Below are 13,344 nucleotides of genomic sequence, written 5' to 3' on the forward strand. Positions count from 1 at the left end.
TTGTCCAAAACGAACCAGGGTCCACCATCAATTCAACCAGCTTAATATTTATGTTGAAAGTAGCTTTAGGTCTATTCTTCCTTCCAGGTTCCATCCGCAGTGCATTCACTTCATCTAAACATAATATTTTATCAGCACCCCCCCACACTATCTTGCACACTGACCTCACGCTTCACATCTTCAATCGCAACTTTGTCACTATTTGTCGTTTTGCACATCCTAGAGAAGTGACCTCGCTTCCCACACTTCCTACATTCTTTATCAATAGCAAAACATCGTTTATAATCTGCACTATGATAAGTGCTGCAACACCTGCTACACATCCTAACTTGATATCTCCCTTTCTCTCCGCTGTTGTACCCTCCTGAATTCCTCTTTTCCGTTTTTTCATTACTTTCAAACCCTTTCTTATTCATTACAGCGACTTCATTCTGTGCAACAGATGACACATTTAACCCACCCTCACTCTCTCTCACAGTCTCTTTCTTCTCCATTTTTTCATACAGGCAGTAGATTCCTCAACAACTTTTGCGATGTCTATAGCAGCTTGCAGAGTGGGATTTTTCGCCGCCCAAAGTTTTTCCTGCATTTTCTTGTTTTTGCACTGGACGATCATTTGATCCCTGATCATCTCGTCCCTCATCTCACCAAAATTGCACTTTAAGGAAAGTTCTCGTAGTCTAGTCACGAATTGGTCAACAGACTCCTCAGCCCTCTGCGGCTGAGTATAAAACTTATGTCTCGCCATGACAATATTCACCTCCTTCGACTATTGTTTCTTCATTCTTGCCTTAGCTTCAGTGTAAACATTGTTAATTGGCCTGCCAACCTGGTTCAAACCCAAAGGTAAGTACTTGAAAGAATGTTGACCCTCTTTTCCAAGAACACTCAATAACAAAGCTTTTTTCCTTGTTGCGCTGAAGTCTTTACCATCCAGTGCCTCTATATAATTTTCGAAGATGTCAATCCACTCATCCCACTCTATGGGCGGTTCTCCACTTGACTGTAAAAACATAGGGGGTGCAATGACACTTGGGTTTTCCATTTCCACCAATAAAGCTCTTGTTTGCTTAAAACACTCGCTCTTCCCTGGCAAGGGATGCCTTGTGTATTTATTACTTCCTTCTCTAAAATCAAGAATGCAGTAGAAACGTAAGAAAAAAAAAACAGCAATGTCAATATTTCGAAAAATTACTCACTCATTACTTCTCATAACAGATTCCTCACTTATCGCCTCTCTTAAGGGTTCCTCCGAGTGTAAAGGGTAGTGCTAATCATGCACAAATCACTAATTTAAGCACTCGTAAAACGAAGGAAATTTTCTTCGTTCGGTTGCTAGGATACCACTAAAGAGTCAAAATCGCCGCCACGTTATTTTACGCACCGCACATACGCGCTGAGCTCCTTACGTGGACGTGCTGCTTACGTGGACGTGCTGCGTGAAGAGGAGATCTGACGTCAAGAAGAAGAATGTAAGGAACGAGACATCAATGTGTGGCCGGCTCACGAGTGAGTAAGTTTTAAATGAAGCCAAGTTTGACAACGGCAGTTCAAACTTCTGTGATAATGTAAAATCTTGATGAATAAAGAGTTTACTTTCTTGTCAAAAGAAATGCGTGCTCACCGTTGTATTCCGATGCAGGTGCTCGCCGCTATCGTATTCTGGCAGTTAAATACTTTTTTTACGATCAGTAATGTAGCGCAGTTCACCGCTTAGCTGTCCGTTTTTTTTTTTTCCTTTAGAGTTTACTTAAACTCACCAAGTCATTTCCTTTTCGGTTAAAGATTCTTCATTTCTTTTCCTTAATGAACACCTTCAGCTTGATGTAAAAGAAATGTAACCAGCATTCAATTCCACCGCATTGGTCCTTTTCCACCAGTCGAGTTTAATTAAATAAACTCACTCTGTAAGCGACTTGCTCCTGAAGCCAATCGTCGCCATCTGATATACTCAAAGATAGATAATCATGGAAGCAGTATAAATGATAAAGAGATGTAATGCAGTTACAGAGTAGAAGCTGGTGTTCCCAGTCAAGGCACAGGAGCAACTGGCAATCAGAGAATGCAAAGACATCAAGTAGCATCATGACATCAGCAAAGAAAGAATGTTGTCAATTAAAGAGAAATTCAAGCAGAAATAAAATATGAGAATACAACATATACCAACATCCCTCAATGTCAGGCGTTACAGGTCGTGGCAGCCCTCTTGCAGAGAACCCCAGGAGACAGACCGGATGGTATTTTGCTTGAGTGTTTGGAAATAATTCTTATGAACAACTTCTTCGAGTTTAATGGGTCTCTGCATCAACAGATAAAAGGCACTAGCATGGAAGCTTCCTGTGCTCCCAGTATTGCGAATATTTACATGGGAGAGTGGGAAATTAGAAATGTTTTCAATGAGGTGGCTCCTTTCTTAGACTATGTCGGAACGTGGAGACGCTTCATTGACGTCATTTTCTTTATTGAGAAGGGAGATAGTGACTCTCTCAATGAATATATGTTGTGGTTGAATGCAAGCGACAATAATCTTAATTTTACAGCCAAGAGCAGTGCCCAGCATGTAGAATTTCTGGATATCCTGATCTCGGGGTCCAACCTGGTCCTGGAGGTCAGCTTATTCAGAAAACCAAGGGCAAAGAACACCATTTTGCAGTACCAAAGTTTTCATTCTACTATTCAGAAGGACCAAATTCCGTTTGGTGAGTTCTTACGGATAAGAAGAAATTGTACCAACATGGCTGAATTTCACAGACATAGTGATGTTCTTAGAGCTAGATTGCAAGCCAGGGGCTACCCGAATAGATTAGTTTGTCATGCGTACAACAGGGCTAAGTACTATAATTGTGATGCCCTCTTGGAGGGGACACATTGTACTTCCAAGGAGCAGGTAGTTTGTGTTATCAATCACTCACCTTTAATTTTAAGATAAAAACCATTATCCAGAAAAATTGGAAAATTCTTAACACCAATAATGATGAAGCTCAGTTAGAGCAACCATTGGTGGCCTACCATAGAAATTGCGACTTGCGTAACATCCTCGTACATACTAGAACTAATATACAACCCCAAATGCGTCAGACCACCATCACAGATCTTCCAATGGTGATGGGCAACCACAGATGTGGAGCCTGTCATGCCTGTGATTCGGCTATGGTTACAGATTCCATTGTGCATCAAGGTGGGAACGTTAAGTTGAAAGATCTTAAGAATTGCAGGAGTGAGAATATTGTGTATATGTTGAATTGTCCACGCAATTCGTTGTATGTTGGTGAGACATAACGTGAATTCAGAGTAAGATACAGTGAGCACAAATTGGTGATACGTACAGGTAGGACTGAAGCTCAGCTTGTCCAACATTTTCTTGCCAAACAGCATTCTGAAAGGGACATCAAATGGTGTGTTTTGGAAAAGGTGAAAGGACAGGCAGGAACGCCCATGGAGATAATTCAGAAAAGAAGGGAGACCCTTTGGATTTTTACTCTGGATAGTGTAAAACATGGACTGAACGAACATCACGAAACCGTGGTAAATCCTTAGTACCTATATGAAGCTTAGTACCTACATGAAGTTTAGTGAGGAAAATAGGTCCAGTGGTGTTCTATTTCTACTGGGATGTTAATTTGGGTGCCATGCTTGGTGGATAGAAGATGTTCTACAGAAGCTGTCAAGTTACAAAGATGAGTGAACTGATACAATAGGACTGGGTTGAGAGAAGTAGATGGCTGTTTACTCCTGGTACTTTTTCTGATGAATATAGAATCAAGGAAGATGTTCTAGCAGGTCCACATAATGATGTTGGCAGGATGGAAGCAGACGGCTGTCTGCTCCCGCTCTTGGTATAGCAGTGGATGTAGATGTTGATAGTCGGTAAATGGTATGACTACAGAACTGTGAGGTTTATAGATATGAATATGGGAATATACAGAAGGATGCCCTCTGTGTAAATAGCGACTTTATGGCTTTTGGTTAAGTAGAGACCATACAGTAGGTGGGTATCTATGTGCACCTATTGTTTGGAGTAGGGAAGGATAGAAAACTGGCAAGTAAGATTTATAAGTAGTGATTGATAAAGGATCGTGAATTCACATGTTAGGGTGTAACGATATCGACATCATTTTATTATTAGTGTTTGAAAAATACCACTAGATGGCGGGATCAATAGAGATCGAAATAGAAGCATTGCACCATAAATATGATTGCTACACTCACTTCCTATATGGCGCTACTAGTCTTAGAGTATAGGAGTCCCTTGTCAGTGTTGGTGGTTGGTGATGTAGGTGGTGTGGAGACTGAGCAAAAGGGAAAGGATTACTCTCCCCACAAAGATGGTGGTCGCCAGGTCATGTTGGGTGAGTCCACCGTTAGTGTTTGTTAATGCATCAGGTGTAAAGGGGTATGACTGTGTGACCCTGCTACCGCTGCCGCTTGCAAGTCTCCTCCATCCTTGCTTCTGTACCAGTGTCTCCCCCTCCTTGTGCCCTGATCTGTGCCGCTCTTTTTTCCCCCCTTTTTGTGCCCCATTTTGCTCTCTGTGCCAGTGTCTCCCCCTCCTTGTGCTCCGTTTTTTGATCTGTGCCACTTGTTTTCCCCCCTTTTTGCTCTCTGCCAGTGTCTCCCCCTCCTTGAGCCCTGTTTTTTAATCTGTGCCACTCATTTTCCCCCCTTTTTTTGTGCCCCATTTTGCTCTCTGTGCCAGTGTTTCCCCGCCGCTGTGCCCCCTGCGACCCTGCCCACTGCCCACTTGCTGCTCCTGCCTCCCAGCTGCTCTTCCCTCCCACCTCTTCATATATGCCGGAATCTGCGCGGCCGGGATGCGGTCACGCCGCTGGCGCGCCTAAGGCAAGCACGTCTGCGCCCGTCCGCGCCTGGACCGCGCCCAGCGCCAGAATCCCTGGACTCCGCGAACACCACAACACCAGACTCCACTACGACACCAGCACCCTCCACGCACTCAACGCCGGCCGAAACCACACCTGCTTCCAGGCCACCCTGAAACAGACCCATGGACCCTTCTCCTGCCGCACCTGCAGCTTCACCTGTGACAGAACCACCAAACCTCCAAGGACTGGACCCAACCACCTCCGCTGCATACTCCTCAACACCCGCTCCACACACAAACACGCCACCGAGCTCTGGAATCTCCTCGACACCTCCGCCCCATATGTGGACTTCAGGACCGAGACCTGGTGGAAAGACTCCTCAGCGCCCGACATCACCATAGCCATCCCAGACGGCTACAATATCGCCCACAAGGATCGCGCCAACAGAATCGGTGGAGGTATGGCCATCGTCGACAAGTCTACACTCAAGGTCCCCACCCACGCAAACGACACCCTTAACACCACGAACACCTGCACTTCCTGATCCACACTGACCCCAACACCACCCTCAGAGGAACACTCATCTACAGACCCCCGGACCCCGAGCTCAGTTCAGCGACTGCATCTCAGACCTCACCAGCCCCCACGCACTCACCTCCACGGACTACATCCTCCTCGGGGACCTGAACTTCCACCTGAAGAACAAAAACAACGCCAACTCCGCCACCTTGATTGACAACCTTGACAATCTCGGCCTAAGACTGCTCGTCACCACACCCACCCACACCGCCGGCCACATGCTGGACCCGTCTTCTCCACAGGCACCCACGTCGCCTTCGACCACACCACCGAACCCCACTGGACCGACCACCGCTGCATCCATTTCACCTTCAAGAAACCAACCACGCACCACCGCACCCAACAGCTACTTCGCCGCTGCTGGAGCAAAGTCACTGAAGACCAGCTGATCACGACCCTCGCCCAGAACTCACCCACTGACCCCACCAACCCAGACACCGCAGCCTGTAACCTCAGTCAGTGGATCAATGACTGCGCCAACACACTCACGCTGCCCAAGAAACCCTCCAACAGCCACGCCAGCAAGATAGCCACCTGGTTCACCGACAAGCTCCAGACCTCCAAACGCGCATACCGGAAACTGGAGAAGATATGGCTCCATGAACGCACACCGGACAACCATGCAGGCCACAAGGACGGCACCCGCAGACATCACCACCTCATCAGATTAGCCAAGAGATCCTCCTTCAAAGACCGCCTGGATAACAACGCCGCACACTACAGCAAAGAGTTCTTCAGCTTTGTAAAGGAATTCTCCAACCCCAGCACCAACGCCAACGACATCCTGCCCTCACAAGAACTGTGTGACTCACTAGCCATCTTCTTCCACCACAAGATCGTTGACATCCATGACAGCTTCAAATCCACGACCGCCCCGACTATGCAAGACTCCACCTCCCCTCTGAACACCACCAGCGCCAACCGCCTGACCTCCTGGTCCAATGTCAACGACGAGGACGCACGCAAGGTCATGAACTCCATCCACTCAGGATCTCCGTCAGACCCGTGCCCACACCACGTATTCAACAAAGCAGGCACAGCCATCGCACCCCAACTACAGAAGGACATCAACATCTCCTTCGAAACAGCGACATTCCAGGAAAGCTGGAAGCACGCCGAAATCAACGCCCCCCTCAAGAAGCCCAAGGCGGACCCCAAGGACCTCAAGAAAGAACTTCCAGCCCATCTCCCTGCTCCCGTTCCCAGCGAAGGTCATCGAGAAAATCATCAACATGCAACTGGCCCGCCACCTGGAAGACAACAACATCTTGGACTCGTCCCAGCATCGAGACAGCCCTCATCGCCGCCAAAGACGACACCAGGCGCCAACTAGACAATGGCGAAACATCAGCCCTCATCCTCCTGGACCTGTCAGCGGCCTTCGACACGGTCTGCCATCGCACTCTAAAGACACGCCTCCTAGAAGCCGGAATCCAAAAAAAGGCCCTTGACTGGACCACGTCCTTACTCTCCGGCAGAACCCAGAGCGTCCGCCTCCCGCCCTTCCGATCCAAAGCCACCGACATCATCTGTGGAGTCCCCCAGGGCTCATCACTCAGCCCGACGCAGTTCAACATCTACATGGCCCCCATCACGACTTCAACATCATCTCGTACGCCGACGACACCCAGCTCATTCTCTCCCACACCAAGGACCCACAGACCACCCAAACCAACCTCCACGAGGGAATGAAGGCCGTCGCCGACTGGATGAGGAGCAGCCGTCTGAAACTGAACTCGGACAAGACGGAGGTCCTCATCCTCGGACCCACCCCCTCAGCCTGGGACGACTCCTGGTGGCCGACCGCACTGGGAACAGCACCGACACCCACCGACCATGCACGCAACCTAGGATTCATCCTCGACTCCTCCCTCTCCATGTCCAAACAGGTCAACGCCGTCTCCTCATCCTTCTACAACACCCTCCGCATGCTCCGCAGGATCTACAAGTGGATCCTGACCGAAACAAGAAGAACGGTGACACAGGCCCTCGTCAGCAGCAGACTGGACTACGGCAACCTACTTTATGCAGGAATCCCAGCCAAACACCTACGACGACTACAATGCATCCAAAACGCCCCCGCCCGACTAATCGTCAACGCCCTCCCACGGCAGACCCAAGACCTACTCGCCTTCAGAAGACTCCTCAAGATCTGGCTCTTCGAGCAGTAGCGGCACCCCCCTCCTCTCAGCGCCTTGAGACCCTCACAGGTAATTAGCGTGCTTTACAAGTACTCTGATTGATTGATTGCTATGGCGCGCGACTTGTCTGCTCACGTCCGGTATAAATGGCCACGTTTGCAGATAGGATGTTGAGCGTTTTTTTTCAACTATGGAGACATAACCGGTGTTGGTGGAATCTGAGGAAAGAACACGCCAATTGAAATAGGTGAGTGTCTTGCTGTTGAAAGTGAATGATGGAAAAAGGGTTGGATTTTCGTCTTTTATGTAGTACGAATTAGATAGGTACGGAGAGAGATCTCTGCTAGTGACAGGTAGTAGTTTTGAAGGTTGGAGTAGATGCCTGAAGCTTATCGGGGTGTTCTTTTTTGGGGGCAACCTGCGAAGTGTGACTGATGCCCCGAAAAGACTGCAGTCCGCTGATTAATGTTAGCGGAATTGAGGGCTATGCGATCCATATAAAGGAGGGAAGCGCTTTCTCTCTTTTTTTTTATGTGCGGCGTAAAGAGGGACTAGTGTATTTTTGGTGAGAATTCCTGTAAAAAAAATAGTGGTTAATTGAAATATATACCCTCCTGGAGTGTCTAAAGGAGTATAGGTAATAATGTGGGCTATAGGTAATTAGATCTTGAATAAACTGAATAGTGAGCCTTGTTGCTCTTCCCTTTTGCAGTTGTGCTGTGGAAACACTAAAAGAACGTGTACCGATTTCATGTCAAGAAGTGATGGATACGGGCATTGAAAAAGTAGCCTGCACATACTGAGATATGCAAAGAAATATATTGAAAGGTATTTGGATCGAGGAAATTGCCACAAGGTCGGAGAGCCTTACCGCTTGAGTAGACGCCTCGTCTTTTGGGAGGCTATCACCGCGTTCCTGCAAACCCTGCCCGCCTCCCGCCGCTCGCTGTCCAAGCTGAGCCGCCGAGTGGAGCGCGGGTCAGGGAACTACAAGCCCCATCAGCCCAAGCGGGCTGCAACGCTACAAGCCGCGCCAGGAGGCGCTTAAAGCCGAGGTCAGCCCCGCCTCGCGGGACGCGAGCGGGACGCCGGGCGAAGCCCGGGCCAAGGGCGGGCCCGTTTCAGCCCGTTCCAGACTGAACCAGGCTGGGCTGGGCCCCCCCCCCTTTGGTCCGGATCAAATTCGTTTGACGACTATTTCTTCATTTAAAGGTACTCTTTGGTTCTGACATTGCGACCTTATTGGACCACCGCCTTTGTGCCTGCATATCCACATAATGTCAGTAACAAGGGGATCCAGAAGCAAGACTGCACTTAGAACTGCACAGTTCATAGGTCCTATTGACAAATTCATCTCTACCACCACCGAGGCTATTAATCTAAATATTTCCATTTTAGAGCGCAGGGTATCCCAGGACCTTGCGTTCGCTAAGAGATCCTCCCTGGGTCTCATAGCCACAGCTTTAACCCCAGTCTCAGCAGTGTCACCTACTTCTAGCCTTTCTCAACCTGGAAACGTTATAGCACAATTACACTCTATCCCCAATGCCGTAGATTTATCGGCCACAAACTTGTCATTGGGTCTAGACTCTACAGAGAACCTAGAGACTACTCCGGATCTAGAGCGGATTGTAGTTGACGACCACTCTCAAGGTATTCAATCCAGGGGGGTGACAGAAGGCGCCATTCCCAAGCAGCCAATATCCACAAATGAAGGGAATAAGGCTAATCAACATCCCAAAAATAAGAAAAAGAAAGGGTTTATTACAGCACCAGCCACAAATATTTCCGCTGGTACTAACCCCACAACATCTGTCTTGTCTAACCCTCATTGTAATTCAAATGGTATTGTACAGGGGGGTGCACCTGGTCCATCTGACTTTGATAATATCCAGCTATTTGCAAAACTCAGGGATTTATTTAAACAACAACTTATGCCCCTGGAACGGAGCATCATGGTTATTGAGAAACAGCTTGCCATACTTATTGATAAATCCCCTAATTACCCAAGGGCAGGAACAGCTAAATCTGGGGGGGTTACACCAGCGGTTCCAGCCCTGGCGTCTCGTTCGGGGGTTCCTTTAGCTAAGACTAATACAGACAAACCATCTGCTAATACAGTTATGTCCAACACCAAATCCGTAACAAAGGATCCCATAATCGAAACTACGGCTAATTCTAACACTTGTACTAACTGTTCCAAATTTAAGCCTAAAGCTAAACTACCACCTCAGACACCGTCATCCAGCCAGCAAATTTGTGCCGTCGAGGCCCCACAAGTTACCTCTAATGATGCTAAACGTACTCTTTCCAATGAGCCCCTACAGCGATCCACCAGCAACAATAAGGCCCCAAAAGCTAAAGCTAATTCCCATGTAGACAAAAAGAGGCCCAAACCTAAACGTCCTTTTCAATTGGCCCCAGAGGTATCTCCTTTCACGGCAATTTTAACAGGAGTACCGGAACTTCCAGAGGGAACTGATGAACCCCAATGGTCCCTCCGGAATAAAATTCTGCAATGGCTTTGCATCCATAGGCCTCTGAAGCCCCCATTTACCTGTAGAATATCCTCGGTACGCAGGGTTTCTTGGGTGGGTAAGATCCCCAAGAGCATCCAAGGGGACTGTGTCATTGTCACATGTGAGGATGCCTCTACCGTGAACCACATATGTTCATGGCCTGAACTAGAGAAGAAGGGAGGAATCGACACCCATCGACTCTCCTTTTTCTACCCCCCTACTTCTAACTATCATTACCCAATTCCCCCGCCAAATTGGGCAATGAACCAAGAACATCAATGGGACTATGGCGACCCATGGCAAATCCAACAATCTAGAGGTGGGGATTGGGTACCTCGCCCTTGGTATCCCAACAATAACCGTTTTACAGACGGCGGGTGGCAGGGCATCCAAACCACTAACAGATTTGACTGCCTGGAGATGGTTGATTGACTTCATGTTCCATCTCCACTGATCTCAATTGACAACAGGCGGTCAGTATCTGATGTGGCTGTGCGACCTGACCCTGTCAGCCCTAACTCTGTTCTTGCAGTGACCCCTGTGTTCCCCAGTGGTCACAAGGTTTTACACAAGATCACAGCACCCGAAAGTTCTTTTATTCAATCACCCCCCTCGTGCTCCCACCCTCTCAACATCCAATCCCCCACTTGTCGGGTAGTAACTGGACCTTCCAAGATACCAGCTCATGTAAATAAGCCTGGCGACCTTATTTTGATATCTTGGAATATTGCTGGTATCGCAGGGAAATTAAATACCCCTTTCTGGTCTAAATTCATAGGAGAAGGGTTTGATATAGTCCTCCTCCAGGAGACCTGGAGTCAGGAAGACATTAACGTAGAAGGTTATTCTTCACATTGTCTGAATGCCACTAAATCCAATTCTGGTAGGGCAAAGGGGGGTCTTCTGATTCTCCTTTCCAACAGATTGGAAACCTTCAAAGTTAGAAGTAGCACAAATGTGGGAGCTTACAGCCAGGTACTGCGGATTGCATGTGCCCAGGGTAATGACCTGGTTCTTGTCAACTTTTACAACAACATCTTTGACGCATCCAGAGGGAATATCCTGTACCCCCTGGAAAAAGAAATTGCTAAGGCTATAGGCATCTCAAATAAGCAGTCAGACATCCTATGGGCTGGTGACTTTAATTTGCAGCCATGCCAGCTATCTAAGGGTAACCCATGCGGTTTTGGAGTGGAGTCGGATAATTTTAATGGGGGTGCGGGTAGGAGCGAGGATGCTCCCCACTTCCCGCACTGTCATTACGGCTCCACCTTAAATAACCTGCTACTTAAACTAGATTTATCCTTACTAAATTGCAACAAGAATAAACAGAACGCCTGCTGCCCCACCTTTACAGGGAGGGAAGCTGGGACTTTTATCGATCACATCCTGTTCTCAAGTAATGGGGACTATTGCAGCTTGTATGTGAGAGAGGAAAGTCTCAGCGACCACAATAGTATTTGTGTTACCCTTCCTTTAAGGGGTGTCAAACAAAGAACCGGGGAAACCTGTACCACCGATATAGTGTCCCAACGACCAAACGGCCCGAGAATTAAGTGGACGGGGGTCAATTCTGTGGCTAAACAAAGGGAGGTAATAGCCAGTTGTAAAACTGAGATTAGCTATTGCCTTAAAGATGTTGTTAACCACGAACTTTTGATATCCCAGTTTATTAACATCAATACCATCATTGAGGGTATCTTCACTAAAAAACCCTCAGCCAATAAAACGATAAAACTGGGATGGTTTGATAAACCCTGCACTACAACTTTACGGGAACTAAAACGAGTCTTAGGGCTCAAACCCCGTGATGGTATTAGCATCAAAGAAGCAAGGGTTAACTACAAACTGGCTATCTCTAACAGGAAAAAGGTATTACAGAGAGAAGCCTGGGATAAACTGAATGAAGCTGTTGAGACAAAAAACAGTAAACTTTACTGGGAAATAGTCAACAGTCCATTCTTAAATTCGGAAGGTGTCCCAGAAATCACTTCTTATGTTGCGTGCGAGGACTGGGTCTCTCATTTTACTAATATTTTTAATCCAGAAAAGGTATTATTGACCCAACCCTCGGTTGATTTGTCATTGTGGTCACCTCTACCTTTGGATATTACGCTACAGGAAGGACTGGAAGGCCTTGCCAATAGCAAGGGGGGGAAGGCCCCGGGACCTGATGGGGTGCCCATAGATTTATTAAAGGCAGAACCTAACCTGTGGGCCCCCATTTTGGTTAGGACATTCAACTGTGCAGCCGTAGGCGATTTCCCTCCCTCCTGGGGTCAATCGGTGATCGTGCCCTTATTCAAAAAAGGCAGTAAATCCGAGGCCTCTAACTATCGGCCAATTTCTCTATTGGATGCCTCAGTAAAGGTTATGAGCAGAATTCTGCTCATTAGACTGGAAACTTGGGCAGAAGATATGAGTATTTTAACTAAAGTGCAATACGGCTTCAGGAAGGGGATGGGTACTCTGGAGCAATGCGTGAACTTGGATCTTTTAATTAACAAATACACTGTAGCCAAAAAGGGTAATTTATTTTTATGTTTTGCTGATCTGAGCAGCGCATTTGATTTAGTTGACCATGGCATTCTTTGGCAGGTTTTACTGGAGTTAGGAGCACCTAAAGAAATAGTACATTTCCTGGCTAGGCTTTACCAGAAACTTTCTTGTAAAGTCCGATATGGTAGCCATGGTGAATGCACACCTTTCTTCAAGGTATCCAGGGGCATCCGTCAAGGATGCGTACTAGCTCCTCTTTTATTTTCTCTTTTTATTAACTGTGTTGATCGCACTTTGGCAACCATACCAGCAGATGCCCCGCAGATTGGAGGCAATTCTGTCTCAATCTTACTTTATGCGGATGACGCAGTACTTTTATCACGCACTCAGATGGGCTTACAACGTCTCATTGATGGTTTTATGCTGTTCATACAAAACAGGAGACTTTGTGTAAATAAATCTAAGACCTATGCTATGCTGTGCGGTGAATCAGCCAACAAACTAAAGTCTAATTTCTATCTTGACAGCGCCAAAATGTTACAAGTTAAAACATTTTGTTATCTAGGAATCACTTATGCTAATGATGGGTCCTGGAAATCAGAGCTTGAAAATGCCAGGTCGAAAATGACTCGTTGTACCAGCAGTGTTTTTCGTTTTTCATCTAAGCTCGGCTCAAGAAGCATTCGTGACATGATTAATATTTACAATATTCGCTGTGTTCCCTCGGCATTGTATGGGGCTGGAGTGTGGGGCCATATAGACGGCACCTCTCTCCAAAAAGAGGAG

This window comes from Lissotriton vulgaris, chromosome 7, assembly GCF_964263255.1.
Source record: "Lissotriton vulgaris chromosome 7, aLisVul1.2, whole genome shotgun sequence".
Classification (NCBI taxonomy): domain Eukaryota; kingdom Metazoa; phylum Chordata; class Amphibia; order Caudata; family Salamandridae; genus Lissotriton; species Lissotriton vulgaris.